Genomic DNA, 18346 nt, shown 5'->3' with positions numbered 1-18346 from the left:
AACCGAGCCCTAAACCTAACCATGACTTAACCCTAACACTATCCCTAATCCTAACTCTAAACCTAACCCTTAACGCTAAACTTAATCCTAACCTTAACCCTAACCCCAACCCCTAACGCTAACCCTAAGCTCAACCCTCACGCTTAACTTAAACTTCACCTTAACCCTCACCCTAAACCGAACCCTAACCCTAACCCTAAACCTAAAACTGATCCTACCATTCACCCAAACACCTAACTCTAACACTAAGCCTAACCCTAACCCAAACCTTAACCCTCATCCTTAACCTGAACTTCATCCTAAACCTAAGCCTGACCCTAACCCTAAAACTAAACCTAACCCTAATCTATCCCCTAACTCTAGCCTAACCCTAACTCTAACCCTTAACCTTACCGTAACACACTAAAACATCAGATTAACTGTAAACCTAACACTAACCCTCACACGAACCCCTAACCCTTTCCCGAAGCCTAAACCTATCCCTCATCCTAGCCCGAACCCTGACCTAATCCTAACCCTTACTCTAACCCTAATCTAAACCCTAACCTTAACTCTACCATAACCCTAACCCTAACACTAACTCTAAACCTGACCCTAACCCTAACGCTAAACCCTACCACTAACTCCAACTCTAAACGTAACCCTAAGCTCGCCCTACCCTTTACCGTAAACCTAGCCTTAAATCTAGCCTTACCCCTACCCGAACCCTAACGCTATACCTAACCCTAACACTAACCTTAACCCTACTCTAATATTCACCCTATCCCTGACTATTAACTGAAACTTCACGCTAACCCTAAGCCTAATTCTAACTCTAGCCGTAACCGTAACAATTACCCTAAACCCTCACCTTAAGTGTAAAACTAACCATAACCGTCACCCTAACCCTTCACCGTATCCCACCAAACCTAAACCTAATGCTAGCCCTAACCCTAACCCTAACCTGAAACCCCTGAGCCCTAACGATAACCCTAACCCGAACTAAAACCCTAACCCCAACACCAAAGCCTAACCCAAACCTTAACCCTATCTCTAACTCTAACCCGAAACCTAATCCTAAACCTAGCCCTAACCCTAAACCAAACCTAACCATGACCAGAACCACAATGCCTAACCGGAACCCTCCCCCAAACCCTAACCCTAAACTACAGCTCTAACCCCTAACACTTTACCATAACCATAATCCTAACCCTACCCAACCCTAACCCTCAGCCAAACCCTGACCCCAAACACAACACCTAACACAAACTGCAACCCTTACCCTAACCGTAACACTAAGTTTTAGGTTTACCCTAAAACTAAACACAACCCCTAAACTTAACCCTAATCCTGAACATAACCTTAACACTAACCTGAAAACAAAGCCAAACCTTAGCCAAAACCCTAACCCTAACCATCACCCTATCTTAAACTGCACCCTATCCCTAACCTAAAGCTAAGCCTAACTTTAACCCAAACCCTACCCATAAACCTAACCCTAAACTTAACCTTGGCCCACCTGTAACCCGAAACCTAACCCTGACAATAACTCTGACCCTAACCCTCGCCCTAAACCTAATTCTAATCCTAACCCTGACCCTAACCCTAACCTAACCTTAACCCTAATTTGAAGCCTTCAATAAAATTAAACCTAACCCTAACACTAACCCTAACCGTAACCGTAACACTTACCCACAACCCTCACCTTAACTCTAAACGTAACTCTAACTCTTACCCTAACCGGAAACTTACCCATAATTAAAACTCTACCCTAAACCTAACTGAAACACTATCCCCTAACCCTAACCCTAAGCCGAACCCTCACCCTTAACCAAAATTTCACCCGAACCATAACCCTAAACCTACCCTAACTTCATTCAAACCCTAACCCTAAACAAACTAACACTAAACCTAAACCTAACCCTGACCCTAAACCTAAAACTAACCCTAAACTTAACCCTGACCCTAACCTGAAACCTAACCCCTAACCCTAACCATCTCGCTTAAATAAACTTCACACGAACCCTAACCCTAAAACTAAACATAACACTAAATCTCCCCTAACCCTGACCCCAACCATAAACCTAACCCTAACCCTAAACTTAACCCTAGCTCTGAACCTAACTCTAACCCTACCCGAATCCTAACCCTAAAACTTACCCTACACACTCAGCTTAAATGGAAACCTAGCACTAAACCTCACACTAACATCTAAACCTAACCCCAACCCTTATCCTAACCCCATCTCTAACCTTAACCTAGCCCTAAACCCAACCATGACTTAACCCTAACACTAACCCTAATCCTAACTTTAAACCTAAGCTTAACCCTCAACTTAATCCTAACCTTAACCCTAACCACTAACGCTAACCCTAAGCTCAACCCTCACCCTTAACTTAAACTTCACCCTAGCCCTAGGCCTAACCCTAAACCGAACCCTAACCCTAAACCTAACCCTAAACCTGACCCTAACATTGACCCAAACAACTAACCCTAAACCTAACACTAAGTCTAACCCTAAACCTAACCCTAACCTTAACCCAAACACCTAACCCTAACCCTCATCCTTAACCTAAACTTTACCCTAAACCTAAGCCTAAGCATAACCGTAACCCTAAAACTAAACCTCACGCTTAACTATCCCCTAACTCTAGCCCTAACCCTAAACCTAGCCCTAACCGTACCCCTGACTCTAAAACTAACATTAACAGTAACACCCTAAAACATCAGCTTAATGTAAACCTAACACTAACCCTCACATGAACCCCTAACCCTTTCCCTAAGTTTAACCCTACCCCTCATCCTAACCCTAACCCTGACCTAAACCTAACCCTTACCCTAACTGGAAACTTAACCTTAACCTTAACTCTACCCTAACCCTAACCCTAACCCTAACAATAACTCTAAACCCGACCCTAACTCTAACAGTAAACCCTAGCACTAACTCTAACTCTAAACCTAACCCTAACCCCAACCTAGCCCTACCCTTTACCGTAAACGTAGCCTTAACCCTAACCTGACCCTGATCCTAACCCTAACCCTAACACTAACCTTACCCTAACTCTAAACTTAGCCCTAACCCTCACTATTAACTGAAACTTCCCCTAACTCTAACCCTAACTCTAACACTAAGCATAACAATTACCCTAAACCCTCACCTTAACTGTAAACCTAACCCTCAACCTAACCCCAACCCTCACCCTAACCCCAAACCGTATCCCCAACCCTAAACCTAAAGCTATCCCTAACCCTAAACCTAACCCGAAACTTTACCCTAACCCTGACCCTAACACCAACTCCAACTCTAAAACTGACCCTACACACTGAGCTTAAATGGAAACCTAGCACTAACCCTCACCCTAACATCTAAACCTAACCCTAACCCTTAACCTAACCCTATCTCTAACCTTAACCGAGCCCTAAACCTAACCATGACTTAACCCTAACACTAACCCTAATCCTAACTCTAAACCTAACCCTTAACCCTAAACTTAATCCTAACCTTAACCCTAACCCCAACCCCTAACGCTAACCCTAAGCTCAACCCTCACGCTTAACTTAAACTTCACCTTAACCCTAACCCTAAACCGAACCCTAACCCTAAACCTAAAACTGATCCTACCATTCACCCAAATACCTAACTCTAACACTAAGCCTAACCCTAACCCAAACCTTAACCCTCATCCTTAACCTGAACGTCATCCTAAACTTAAGCCTGACCCTAACCCTGAAACTAAACCTAACCCTAATCTATCCCCTAACTCTAGCCTAACCCTAACTCTAACCCTTAACCTAACCGTAACACCCTAAAACATCAGCTTAACTGTAAACCTAACACTAACCCTCACACGAACCCCTAACGCTTTCCCGAAGCCTAAACCTATCCCTCATCCTAGCCCGAACCCTGACCTAAACCTAACCCTTACTCTAACCCTAATCTAAACCCTAACCTTAACTCTACCATAACCCTAACCCTAACACTAACTCTAAACCTGACCCTAACCCGAACCCTAAACCCGAGCACTAACTTCAACTCTAAACGTAACCCTAACCTAGCCCTACCCTTTACCGTAAACCTAGCCTTAAACCTAGCCTTACCCCTACCCGAACCCTAACGCTATACCTAACCCTAACACTAACCTTAACCCTACTCTAATATTCACCCTATCCCTGACTATTAACTGAAACTTCACGCTAACCCTAAGCCTAATTCTAACTCTAGCCGTAACCGTAACAATTACCCTAAACCCTCACCTTAAGTGTAAAACTAACCATAACCCTCACCCTAACCCCCCACCGTATCCCACCAAACCTAAACCTAATGCTAGCCCTAACCCTAACCCTAACCTGAAACCCCTGAGCCCTAACGATAACCCTAACCCGAACTAAAACCCTAACCCCAACACCAAAGCCTAACCCAAACCTTAACCCTATCTCTAACTCTAACCCGAAACCTAATCCTAAACCTAACCCTAACCCTAAACCAAACCTAACCATGACCAGAACCACAATGCCTAACCGGAACCCTCCCCAAACCCTAACCCTAAACTACAGCTCTAACCCCTAACACTTTACCATAACCATAATCCTAACCCTACCCAACCCTAACCCTCAGCCAAACCCTCACCCCAAACACAACACCTAACACAAACTGCAACCCTTACCCTAACCGTAACACTAAGTTTTAGGTTTACCCTAAAACTAAACACAACCCCTAAACTTAACCCTAATCCTGAACATAACCTTAACACTAACCTGAAAACAAAGCCAAACCTTAGCCAAAACCCTAACCCTAACCATCACCCTATCTTAAACTGCACCCTATCCCTAACCTAAAGCTAAGCCTAACTTTAACCCAAACCCTACCCATAAACCTAACCCTAAACTTAACCTTGGCCCACCTGTAACCCGAAACCTAACCCTGACAATAACTCTGACCCTAACCCTCGCCCTAAACCTAATTCTAATCCTAACCCTGACCCTAACCCTAACCTAACCTTAACCCTAATTTGAAGCCTTCAATAAAATTAAACCTAACCCTAACACTAACCCTAACCGTAACCGTAACACTTACCCACAACCCTCACCTGAACTCTAAACGTAACTCTAACTCTTACCCTAACCGGAAACTTACCCATAATTAAAACTCTACCCTAAACCTAACTGAAACACTATCCCCTAACCCTAACCCTAAGCCGAACCCTCACCCTTAACCAAAATTTCACCCGAACCATAACCCTAAACCTACCCTAACTTCATTCAAACCCTAACCCTAAACAAACTAACACTAAACCTAAACCTAACCCTGACCCTAAACCTAAAACTAACCCTAAACTTAACCCTGACCCTAACCTGAAACCTAACCCCTAACCCTAACCATCTCGCTTAAATAAACTTCACACGAACCCTAACCCTAAAACTAAACATAACACTAAATCTCCCCTAACCCTGACCCCAACCATAAACCTAACCCTAACCCTAAACTTAACCCTAGCTCTGAACCTAACTCTAACCCTACCCGAATCCTAACCCTAAAACTTACCCTACACACTCAGCTTAAATGGAAACCTAGCACTAAACCTCACACTAACATCTAAACCTAACCCCAACCCTTAACCTAACCCCATCTGTAACCTTAACCTAGCCCTAAACCCAACCATGACTTAACCCTAACACTAACCCTAATCCTAACTTTAAACCTAAGCTTATCCCTCAACTTAATCCTAACCTTAACCCTAACCACTAACGCTAACCCTAAGCTCAACCCTCACCCTTAACTTAAACTTCACCCTAGCCCTAGGCCTAACCCTAAACCGAACCCTAACCCTAAACTTAACCCTAAACCTGACCCTAACATTGACCCAAACAACTAACCCTAAACCTAACACTAAGTCTAACCCTAAACCTAACCCTAACCTTAACCCAAACACCTAACCCTAACCCTCATCCTTAACCTAAACTTTACCCTAAACCTAAGCCTAACCATAACCGTAACCCTAAAACTAAACCTCACGCTTAACTATCCCCTAACTCTAGCCCTAACCCTAAACCTAGCCCTAACCGTACCCCTGACTCTAAAACTAACATTAACAGTAACACCCTAAAACATCAGCTTAATGTAAACCTAACACTAACCCTCACATGAACCCCTAACCCTTTCCCTAACTTTAACCCTACCCCTCATCCTAACCCTAACCCTGACCTAAACCTAACCCTTACCCTAACTGGAAACTTAACCTTAACCTTAACTCTACCCTAACCCTAACCCTAACAATAACTCTAAACCCGACCCTAACTCTAACAGTAAACCCTAGCACCAACTCTAACTCTAAACCTAACCCTAACCCCAACCTAGCCCTACCCTTTACCGTAAACCTAGCCTTAACCCTAACCTGACCCTGATCCTAGCCCTAACCCTAACACTAACCTTACCCTAACTCTAAACTTAGCCCTAACCCTCACTATTAACTGAAACTTCCCCTAACTCTAACCCTAACTCTAACACTAAGCATAACAATTACCCTAAACCCTCACCTTAACTGTAAACCTAACCCTCACCCTAACCCCAACCCTCACCCTAACCCCGAACCGTATCCCCAACCCTAAACCTAAAGCTATCCCTAACCCTAAACCTAACCCGAAACTTTACCCTAACCCTGACCCTAACACCAACTCCAACTCTAAAACTGACCCTACACACTGAGCTTAAATGGAAACCTAGCACTAACCCTCACCCTAACATCTAAACCTAACCCTAACCCTTAACCTAACCCTATCTCTAACCTTAACCGAGCCCTAAACCTAACCATGACTTAACCCTAACACTAACCCTAATCCTAACTCTAAACCTAACCCTTAACCCTAAACTTAATCCTAACCTTAACCCTAACCCCAACCCCTAACGCTAACCCTAAGCTCAACCCTCACGCTTAACTTAAACTTCACCTTAACCCTAAACCTAAACCGAACCCTAACCCTAACCCTAAACCTAAAACTGATTTTACCATTCACCCAAACACCTAACTCTAACACTAAGCCTAACCCAACCCAAACCTTAACCCTCATCCTTAACCTGAACTTCATCCTAAACCTAAGCCTGACCATAAACCTAAAACTAAACCTAACCCTAATCTATCCCCTAACTCTAGCCTAACCCTAACTCTAACCCTTAACCTAACCGTAACACCCTAAAACATCAGCTTAACTGTAAACCTAACACTAACCCTCACACGAACCCCTAACCCTTTCCCGAAGCCTAAACCTATCCCTCATCCTAGCCCGAACCCTGACCTAAACCTAACCCTTACTCTAACCCTAATCTAAACCCTAACCTTAACTCTACCATAACCCTAACCCTAACACTAACTCTAAACCTGACCCTAACCCTAACCCTAAACCCTAGCACTAACTCCAACTCTAAACGTAACCCTAACCTAGCCCTACCCTTTACCGTAAACCTAGCCTTAAACCTAGCCTTACCCCTACCCGAACCCTAACGCTATACCTAACCCTAACACTAACCTTAACCCTACTCTAATATTCACCCTATCCCTGACTATTAACTGAAACTTCAAGCTAACCCTAAGCCTAATTCTAACTCTAGCCGTAACCGTAACAATTACCCTAAACCCTCACCTTAAGTGTAAAACTAACCATAACCCTCTCCCTAACCCCTCACCGTATCCCACCAAACCTAAACCTAATGCTAGCCCTAACCCTAACCCTAACCTGAAACCCCTGAGCCCTAACGATAACCCTAACCCGAACTAAAACCCTAACCCCAACACCAAAGCCTAACCCAAACCTTAACCCTATCTCTAACTCAAACCCGAAACCTAATCCTAAACCTAACCCTAACCCTAAACCAAACCTAACCATGACCAGAACCACAATGCCTCACCGGAACCCTCCCCCAAACCCTAACCCTAAACTACAGCTCTAACCCCTAACACTTTACCATAACCATAATCCTAACCCTACCCAACCCTAACCCTCAGCCAAACCCTCACCCCAACCACAACACCTAACACAAACTGCAACCCTTACCCTAACCGTAACACTAAGTTTTAGGTTTACCCTAAAACTAAACACAACCCCTAAACTTAACCCTAATCCTGAACATAACCTTAACACTAACCTGAAAACAAACCCAAACCTTAGCCAAAACCCTAACCCTAACCATCACCCTATCTTAAACTGCACCCTATCCCTAACCTAAAGCTAAGCCTAACTTTAACCCAAACCCTACCCATAAACCTAACCCTAAACTTAACCTTGACCCACCTGTAACCCGAAACCTAACCCTGACAATAACTCTGACCCTAACCCTCGCCCTAAACCTAATTCTAATCCTAACCCTGACCCTAACCCTAACCTAACCTTAACCCTAATTTGAAGCCTTCAATAAAATTAAACCTAACCCTAACACTAACCCTAACCGTAACCGTAACACTTACCCACAACCCTCACCTTAACTCTAAACGTAACTCTAACTCTTACCCTAACCGGAAACTTAACCATAATTAAAACTCTACCCTAAACCTAACTGAAACACTATCCCCTAACCCTAACCCTAAGCCGAACCCTCACCCTTAACCAAAATTTCACCCGAACCATAACCCTAAACCTACCCTAACTTCATTCAAACCCTAACCCTAAACAAACTAACACTAAACCTAAACCTAACCCTGACCCTAAACCTAAAACTAACCCTAAACTTAACCCTGACCCTAACCTGAAACCTAACCCCTAACCCTAACCATCTCTCTTAAATAAACTTCACACGAACCCTAACCCTAAAACTAAACATAACACTAAATCTCCCCTAACCCTGACCCCAACCATAAACCTAACCCTAACCCTAAACTTAACCCTAGCTCTGAACCTAACTCTAACCCTACCCGAATCCTAACCCTAAAACTTACCCTACACACTCAGCTTAAATGGAAACCTAGCACTAAACCTCACACTAACATCTAAACCTAACCCCAACCCTTATCCTAACCCCATCTCTAACCTTAACCTAGCCCTAAACCCAACCATGACTTAACCCTAACACTAACCCTAATCCTAACTTTAAACCTAAGCTTAACCCTCAACTTAATCCTAACCTTAACCCTAACCACTAACGCTAACCCTAAGCTCAACCCTCACCCTTAACTTAAACTTCACCCTAGCCCTAGGCCTAACCCTAAACCGAACCCTAACCCTAAACCTAACCCTAAACCTGACCCTAACATTGACCCAAACAACTAACCCTAAACCTAACACTAAGTCTAACCCTAAACCTAACCCTAACCTTAACCCAAACACCTAACCCTAACCCTCATCCTTAACCTAAACTTTACCCTAAACCTAAGCCTAACCATAACCGTAACCCTAAAACTAAACCTCACGCTTAACTATCCCCTAACTCTAGCCCTAACCCTAAACCTAGCCCTAACCGTACCCCTGACTCTAAAACTAACATTAACAGTAACACCCTAAAACATCAGCTTAATGTAAACCTAACACTAACCCTCACATGAACCCCTAACCCTTTCCCTAAGTTTAACCCTACCCCTCATCCTAACCCTAACCCTGACCTAAACCTAACCCTTACCCTAACTGGAAACTTAACCTTAACCTTAACTCTACCCTAACCCTAACCCTTACCCTAACAATAACTCTAAACCCGACCCTAACTCTAACAGTAAACCCTAGCACTAACTCTAACTCTAAACCTAACCCTAACCCCAACCTAGCCCTACCCTTTACCGTAAACGTAGCCTTAACCCTAACCTGACCCTGATCCTAACCCTAACCCTAACACTAACCTTACCCTAACTCTAAACTTAGCCCTAACCCTCACTATTAACTGAAACTTCCCCTAACTCTAACCCTAACTCTAACACTAAGCATAACAATTACCCTAAACCCTCACCTTAACTGTAAACCTAACCCTCACCCTAACCCCAACCCTCACCCTAACCCCGAACCGTATCCCCAACCCTAAACCTAAAGCTATCCCTAACCCTAAACCTAACCCGAAACTTTACCCTAACCCTGACCCTAACACCAACTCCAACTCTAAAACTGACCCTACACACTGAGCTTAAATGGAAACCTAGCACTAACCCTCACCCTAACATCTAAACCTAACCCTAACCCTTAACCTAACCCTATCTCTAACCTTAACCGAGCCCTAAACCTAACCATGACTTAACCCTAACACTAACCCTAATCCTAACTCTAAACCTAACCCTTAACCCTAAACTTAATCCTAACCTTAACCCTAACCCCAACCCCTAACGCTAACCCTAAGCTCAACCCTCACGCTTAACTTAAACTTCACCTTAACCCTAACCCTAAACCGAACCCTAACCCTAAACCTAAAACTGATCCTACCATTCACCCAAACACCTAACTCTAACACTAAGCCTAACCCTAACCCAAACCTTAACCCTCATCCTTAACCTGAACTTCATCCTAAACTTAAGCCTGACCCTAACCCTGAAACTAAACCTAACCCTAATCTATCCCCTAACTCTAGCCTAACCCTAACTCTAACCCTTAACCTAACCGTAACACCCTAAAACATCAGCTTAACTGTAAACCTAACACTAACCCTCACACGAACCCCTAACGCTTTCCCGAAGCCTAAACCTATCCCTCATCCTAGCCCGAACCCTGACCTAAACCTAACCCTTACTCTAACCCTAATCTAAACCCTAACCTTAACTCTACCATAACCCTAACCCTAACACTAACTCTAAACCTGACCCTAACCCGAACCCTAAACCCGAGCACTAACTTCAACTCTAAACGTAACCCTAACCTAGCCCTACCCTTTACCGTAAACCTAGCCTTAAACCTAGCCTTACCCCTACCCGAACCCTAACGCTATACCTAACCCTAACACTAACCTTAACCCTACTCTAATATTCACCCTATCCCTGACTATTAACTGAAACTTCACGCTAACCCTAAGCCTAATTCTAACTCTAGCCGTAACCGTAACAATTACCCTAAACCCTCACCTTAAGTGTAAAACTAACCATAACCCTCACCCTAACCCCCCACCGTATCCCACCAAACCTAAACCTAATGCTAGCCCTAACCCTAACCCTAACCTGAAACCCCTGAGCCCTAACGATAACCCTAACCCGAACTAAAACCCTAACCCCAACACCAAAGCCTAACCCAAACCTTAACCCTATCTCTAACTCTAACCCGAAACCTAATCCTAAACCTAACCCTAACCCTAAACCAAACCTAACCATGACCAGAACCACAATGCCTAACCGGAACCCTCCCCCAAACCCTAACCCTAAACTACAGCTCTAACCCCTAACACTTTACCATAACCATAATCCTAACCCTACCCAACCCTAACCCTCAGCCAAACCCTCACCCCAACCACAACACCTAACACAAACTGCAACCCTTACCCTAACCGTAACACTAAGTTTTAGGTTTACCCTAAAACTAAACACAACCCCTAAACTTAACCCTAATCCTGAACATAACCTTAACACTAACCTGAAAACAAAGCCAAACCTTAGCCAAAACCCTAACCCTAACCATCACCCTATCTTAAACTGCACCCTATCCCTAACCTAAAGCTAAGCCTAACTTTAACCCAAACCCTACCCATAAACCTAACCCTAAACTTAACCTTGGCCCACCTGTAACCCGAAACCTAACCCTGACAATAACTCTGACCCTAACCCTCGCCCTAAACCTAATTCTAATCCTAACCCTGACCCTAACCCTAACCTAACCTTAACCCTAATTTGAAGCCTTCAATAAAATTAAACCTAACCCTAACACTAACCCTAACCGTAACCGTAACACTTACCCACAACCCTCACCTTAACTCTAAACGTAACTCTAACTCTTACCCTAACCGGAAACTTACCCATAATTAAAACTCTACCCTAAACCTAACTGAAACACTATCCCCTAACCCTAACCCTAAGCCGAACCCTCACCCTTAACCAAAATTTCACCCGAACCATAACCCTAAACCTACCCTAACTTCATTCAAACCCTAACCCTAAACAAACTAACACTAAACCTAAACCTAACCCTGACCCTAAACCTAAAACTAACCCTAAACTTAACCCTGACCCTAACCTGAAACCTAACCCCTAACCCTAACCATCTCGCTTAAATAAACTTCACACGAACCCTAACCCTAAAACTAAACATAACACTAAATCTCCCCTAACCCTGACCCCAACCATAAACCTAACCCTAACCCTAAACTTAACCCTAGCTCTGAACCTAACTCTAACCCTACCCGAATCCTAACCCTAAAACTTACCCTACACACTCAGCTTAAATGGAAACCTAGCACTAAACCTCACACTAACATCTAAACCTAACCCCAACCCTTAACCTAACCCCATCTGTAACCTTAACCTAGCCCTAAACCCAACCATGACTTAACCCTAACACTAACCCTAATCCTAACTTTAAACCTAAGCTTATCCCTCAACTTAATCCTAACCTTAACCCTAACCACTAACGCTAACCCTAAGCTCAACCCTCACCCTTAACTTAAACTTCACCCTAGCCCTAGGCCTAACCCTAAACCGAACCCTAACCCTAAACTTAACCCTAAACCTGACCCTAACATTGACCCAAACAACTAACCCTAAACCTAACACTAAGTCTAACCCTAAACCTAACCCTAACCTTAACCCAAACACCTAACCCTAACCCTCATCCTTAACCTAAACTTTACCCTAAACCTAAGCCTAACCATAACCGTAACCCTAAAACTAAACCTCACGCTTAACTATCCCCTAACTCTAGCCCTAACCCTAAACCTAGCCCTAACCGTACCCCTGACTCTAAAACTAACATTAACAGTAACACCCTAAAACATCAGCTTAATGTAAACCTAACACTAACCCTCACATGAACCCCTAACCCTTTCCCTAAGTTAAACCCTACCCCTCATCCTAACCCTAACCCTGACCTAAACCTAACCCTTACCCTAACTGGAAACTTAACCTTAACCTTAACTCTACCCTAACCCTAAACCTAACAATAACTCTAAACCCGACCCTAACTCTAACAGTAAACCCTAGCACTAACTCTAACTCTAAACCTAACCCTAACCCCACCTAGCCCTACCCTTTACCGTAAACCTAGCCTTAACCCTAACCTGACCCCGATCCTAACCCTAACCCTAACACTAACCTTACCCTAACTCTAAACTTAGCCCTAACCCTCACTATTAACTGAAACTTCCCCTAACTCTAACCCTAACTCTAACACTAAGCATAACAATTACCCTAAACCCTCACCTTAACTGTAAACCTAACCCTCACCCTAACCCCAACCCTCACCCTAACCCCGAACCGTATCCCCAACCCTAAACCTAAAGCTATCCCTAACCCTAAACCTAACCCGAAACTTTACCCTAACCCTGACCCTAACACCAACTCCAACTCTAAAACTGACCCTACACACTGAGCTTAAATGGAAACCTAGCACTAACCCTCACCCTAACATCTAAACCTAACCCTAACCCTTAACCTAACCCTATCTCTAACCTTAACCGAGCCCTAAACCTAACCATGACTTAACCCTAACACTAACCCTAATCCTAACTCTAAACCTAACCCTTAACCCTAAACTTAATCGTAACGTTAACCCTAACCCCAACCCCTAACGCTAACCCTAAGCTCAACCCTCACGCTTAACTTAAACTTCACCTTAACCCTAAACCTAAACCGAACCCTAACCCTAACCCTAAACCTAAAACTGATTTTACCATTCACCCAAACACCTAACTCTAACACTAAGCCTAACCCAACCCAAACCTTAACCCTCATCCTTAACCTGAACTTCATCCTAAACCTAAGCCTGACCATAAACCTAAAACTAAACCTAACCCTAATCTATCCCCTAACTCTAGCCTAACCCTAACTCTAACCCTTAACCTAACCGTAACACCCTAAAACATCAGCTTAACTGTAAACCTAACACTAACCCTCACACGAACCCCTAACCCTTTCCCGAAGCCTAAACCTATCCCTCATCCTAGCCCGAACCCTGACCTAAACCTAACCCTTACTCTAACCCTAATCTAAACCCTAACCTTAACTCTACCATAACCCTAACCCTAACACTAACTCTAAACCTGACCCTAACCCTAACCCTAAACCCTAGCACTAACTCCAACTCTAAACGTAACCCTAACCTAGCCCTACCCTTTACCGTAAACCTAGCCTTAAACCTAGCCTTACCCCTACCCGAACCCTAACGCTATACCTAACCCTAACACTAACCTTAACCCTACTCTAATATTCACCCTATCCCTGACTATTAACTGAAACTTCAAGCTAACCCTAAGCCTAATTCTAACTCTAGCCGTAACCGTAACAATTACCCTAAACCCTCACCTTAAGTGTAAAACTAACCATAACCCTCTCCCTAACCCCTCACCGTATCCCACCAAACCTAAACCTAATGCTAGCCCTAACCCTAACCCTAACCTGAAACCCCTGAGCCCTAACGATAACCCTAACCCGAACTAAAACCCTAACCCCAACACCAAAGCCTAACCCAAACCTTAACCCTATCTCTAACTCAAACCCGAAACCTAATCCTAAACCTAACCCTAACCCTAAACCAAACCTAACCATGACCAGAACCACAATGCCTCACCGGAACCCTCCCCCAAACCCTAACCCTAAACTACAGCTCTAACCCCTAACACTTTACCATAACCATAATCCTAACCCTACCCAACCCTAACCCTCAGCCAAACCCTCACCCCAACCACAACACCTAACACAAACTGCAACCCTTACCCTAACCGTAACACTAAGTTTTAGGTTTACCCTAAAACTAAACACAACCCCTAAACTTAACCCTAATCCTGAACATAACCTTAACACTAACCTGAAAACAAACCCAAACCTTAGCCAAAACCCTAACCCTAACCATCACCCTATCTTAAACTGCACCCTATCCCTAACCTAAAGCTAAGCCTAACTTTAACCCAAACCCTACCCATAAACCTAACCCTAAACTTAACCTTGACCCACCTGTAACCCGAAACCTAACCCTGACAATAACTCTGACCCTAACCCTCGCCCTAAACCTAATTCTAATCCTAACCCTGACCCTAACCCTAACCTAACCTTAACCCTAATTTGAAGCCTTCAATAAAATTAAACCTAACCCTAACACTAACCCTAACCGTAACCGTAACACTTACCCACAACCCTCACCTTAACTCTAAACGTAACTCTAACTCTTACCCTAACCGGAAACTTAACCATAATTAAAACTCTACCCTAAACCTAACTGAAACACTATCCCCTAACCCTAACCCTAAGCCGAACCCTCACCCTTAACCAAAATTTCACCCGAACCATAACCCTAAACCTACCCTAACTTCATTCAAACCCTAACCCTAAACAAACTAACACTAAACCTAAACCTAACCCTGACCCTAAACCTAAAACTAACCCTAAACTTAACCCTGACCCTAACCTGAAACCTAACCCCTAACCCTAACCATCTCTCTTAAATAAACTTCACACGAACCCTAACCCTAAAACTAAACATAACACTAAATCTCCCCTAACCCTGACCCCAACCATAAACCTAACCCTAACCCTAAACTTAACCCTAGCTCTGAACCTAACTCTAACCCTACCCGAATCCTAACCCTAAAACTTACCCTACACACTCAGCTTAAATGGAAACCTAGCACTAAATCTCACACTAACATCTAAACCTAACCCCAACCCTGAACCTAACCCCATCTCTAACCTTAACCTAGCCCTAAACCCAACCATGACTTAACCCTAACACTAACCCTAATCCTAACTTTAAACCTAAGCTTAACCCTCAACTTAATCCTATCCTTAACCCTAACCACTAACGCTAACCCTAAGCTCAACCCTCACCCTTAACTTAAACTTCACCCTAGCCCTAGGCCTAACCCTAAACCGAACCCTAACCCTAAACCTAACCCTAAACCTGACCCTAACATTGACCCAAACAACTAACCCTAAACCTAACACTAAGTCTAACCCTAAACCTAACCCTAACCTTAACCCAAACACCTAACCCTAACCCTCATCCTTAACCTAAACTTTACCCTAAACCTAAGCCTAACCATAACCGTAACCCTAAAACTAAACCTCACGCTTAACTATCCCCTAACTCTAGCCCTAACCCTAAACCTAGCCCTAACCATACCCCTGACTCTAAAACTAACATTAACAGTAACACCCTAAAACATCAGCTTAATGTAAACCTAACACTAACCCTCACATGAACCCCTAACCCTTTCCCTAACTTTAACCCTACCCCTCATCCTAACCCTAACCCTGACCTAAACCTAACCCTTACCCTAACTGGAAACTTAACCTTAACCTTAACTCTACCCTAACCCTAACCCTAACAATAACTCTAAACCCGACCCTAACTCTAACAGTAAACCCTAGCACTAACTCTAACTCTAAACCTAACCCTAACCCCAACCTAGCCCTACCCTTTACCGTAAACCTAGCCTTAACCCTAACCTGACCCCGATCCTAACCCTAACCCTAACACTAACCTTACCCTAACTCTAAACTTAGCCCTAACCCTCACTATTAACTGAAACTTCCCCTAACTCGAACCCTAACTCTAACACTAAGCATAACAATTACCCTAATCCCTCACCTTAACTGTAAACCTAACCCTCACCCTAACCCCGAACCGTATCCCCAACCCTAAGCCTAAAGCTATCCCTAACCCTAACTCTAACCCGAAACTTTACCCTAACCCTGACCCTAACACCAACTCCAACTCTAAAACTGACCCTACACACTGAGCTTAAATGGAAACCTAGCATTAACCCTCACCCTAACATCTAAACCAAACCCTAACCCTTAACCTAACCCTATCTCTAACCTTAACCTAGCCCTAAACCTAACCATGACTTAACCCTAACACTAACCCTAATCCTAACTCTAAACCTAACCCTTAACCCTAAACTTAATCCTAACCTTAACCCTAACCCCAACCCCTAACGCTAACCCTAAGCTCAACCCTCACGCTTAACTTAAACTTCACCTTAACCCTCACCCTAAACCGAACCCTAACCCTAACCCTAAACCTAAAACTGATCCTACCATTCACCCAAACACCTAACTCTAACACTAAGCCTAACCCTAACCCAAACCTTAACCCTCATCCTTAACCTGAACTTCATCCTAAACCTAAGCCTGACCCTAACCCTAAAACTAAACCTAACCCTAATCTATCCCCTAACTCTAGCCTAACCCTAACTCTAACCCTTAACCTAACCGTAACACACTAAAACATCAGCTTAACTGTAAACCTAACACTAACCCTCACACGGACCCCTAACCCTTTCCCGAAGCCTAAACCTATCCCTCATCCTAGCCCGAACCCTGACCTAATCCTAACCCTTACTCTAACCCTAATCTAAACCCTAACCTTAACTCTACCATAACCCTAACCCTAACACTAACTCTAAACCTGACCCTAACCCTAACGCTAAACCCTAGCACTAACTCCAACTCTAAACGTAACCCTAAGCTCGCCCTACCCTTTACCGTAAACCTAGCCTTAAACCTAGCCTTACCCCTACCCGAACCCTAACGCTATACCTAACCCTAACACTAACCTTAACCCTACTCTAATATTCACCCTATCCCTGACTATTAACTGAAACTTCACGCTAACCCTAAGCCTAATTCTAACTCTAGCCGTAACCGTAACAATTACCCTAAACCCTCACCTTAAGTGTAAAACTAACCATAACCCTCACCCTAACCCTTCACCGTATCCCACCAAACCTAAACCTAATGCTAGCCCTAACCCTAACCCTAACCTGAAACCCCTGAGCCCTAACGATAACCCTAACCCGAACTAAAACCCTAACCCCAACACCAAAGCCTAACCCAAACCTTAACCCTATCTCTAACTCTAACCCGAAACCTAATCCTAAACCTAGCCCTAACCCTAAACCAAACCTAACCATGACCAGAACCACAATGCCTAACCGGAACCCTCCCCCAAACCCTAACCCTAAACTACAGCTCTAACCCCTAACACTTTACCATAACCATAATCCTAACCCTACCCAACCCTAACCCTCAGCCAAACCCTCACCCCAACCACAACACCTAACACAAACTGCAACCCTTACCCTAACCATAACACTAAGTTTTAGGTTTACCCTAAAACTAAACACAACCCCTAAACTTAACCCTAATCCTGAACATAACCTTAACACTAACCTGAAAACAAACCCAAACCTTAGCCAAAACCCTAACCCTAACCATCACCCTATCTTAAACTGCACCCTATCCCTAACCTAAAGCTAAGCCTAACTTTAACC

Source organism: Elephas maximus, chromosome 1 (assembly GCF_024166365.1).
Source record: "Elephas maximus indicus isolate mEleMax1 chromosome 1, mEleMax1 primary haplotype, whole genome shotgun sequence".
NCBI classification, from domain to species: Eukaryota; Metazoa; Chordata; class Mammalia; order Proboscidea; family Elephantidae; genus Elephas; species Elephas maximus.
Note: the sequence above shows the minus strand (reverse complement) of the source record.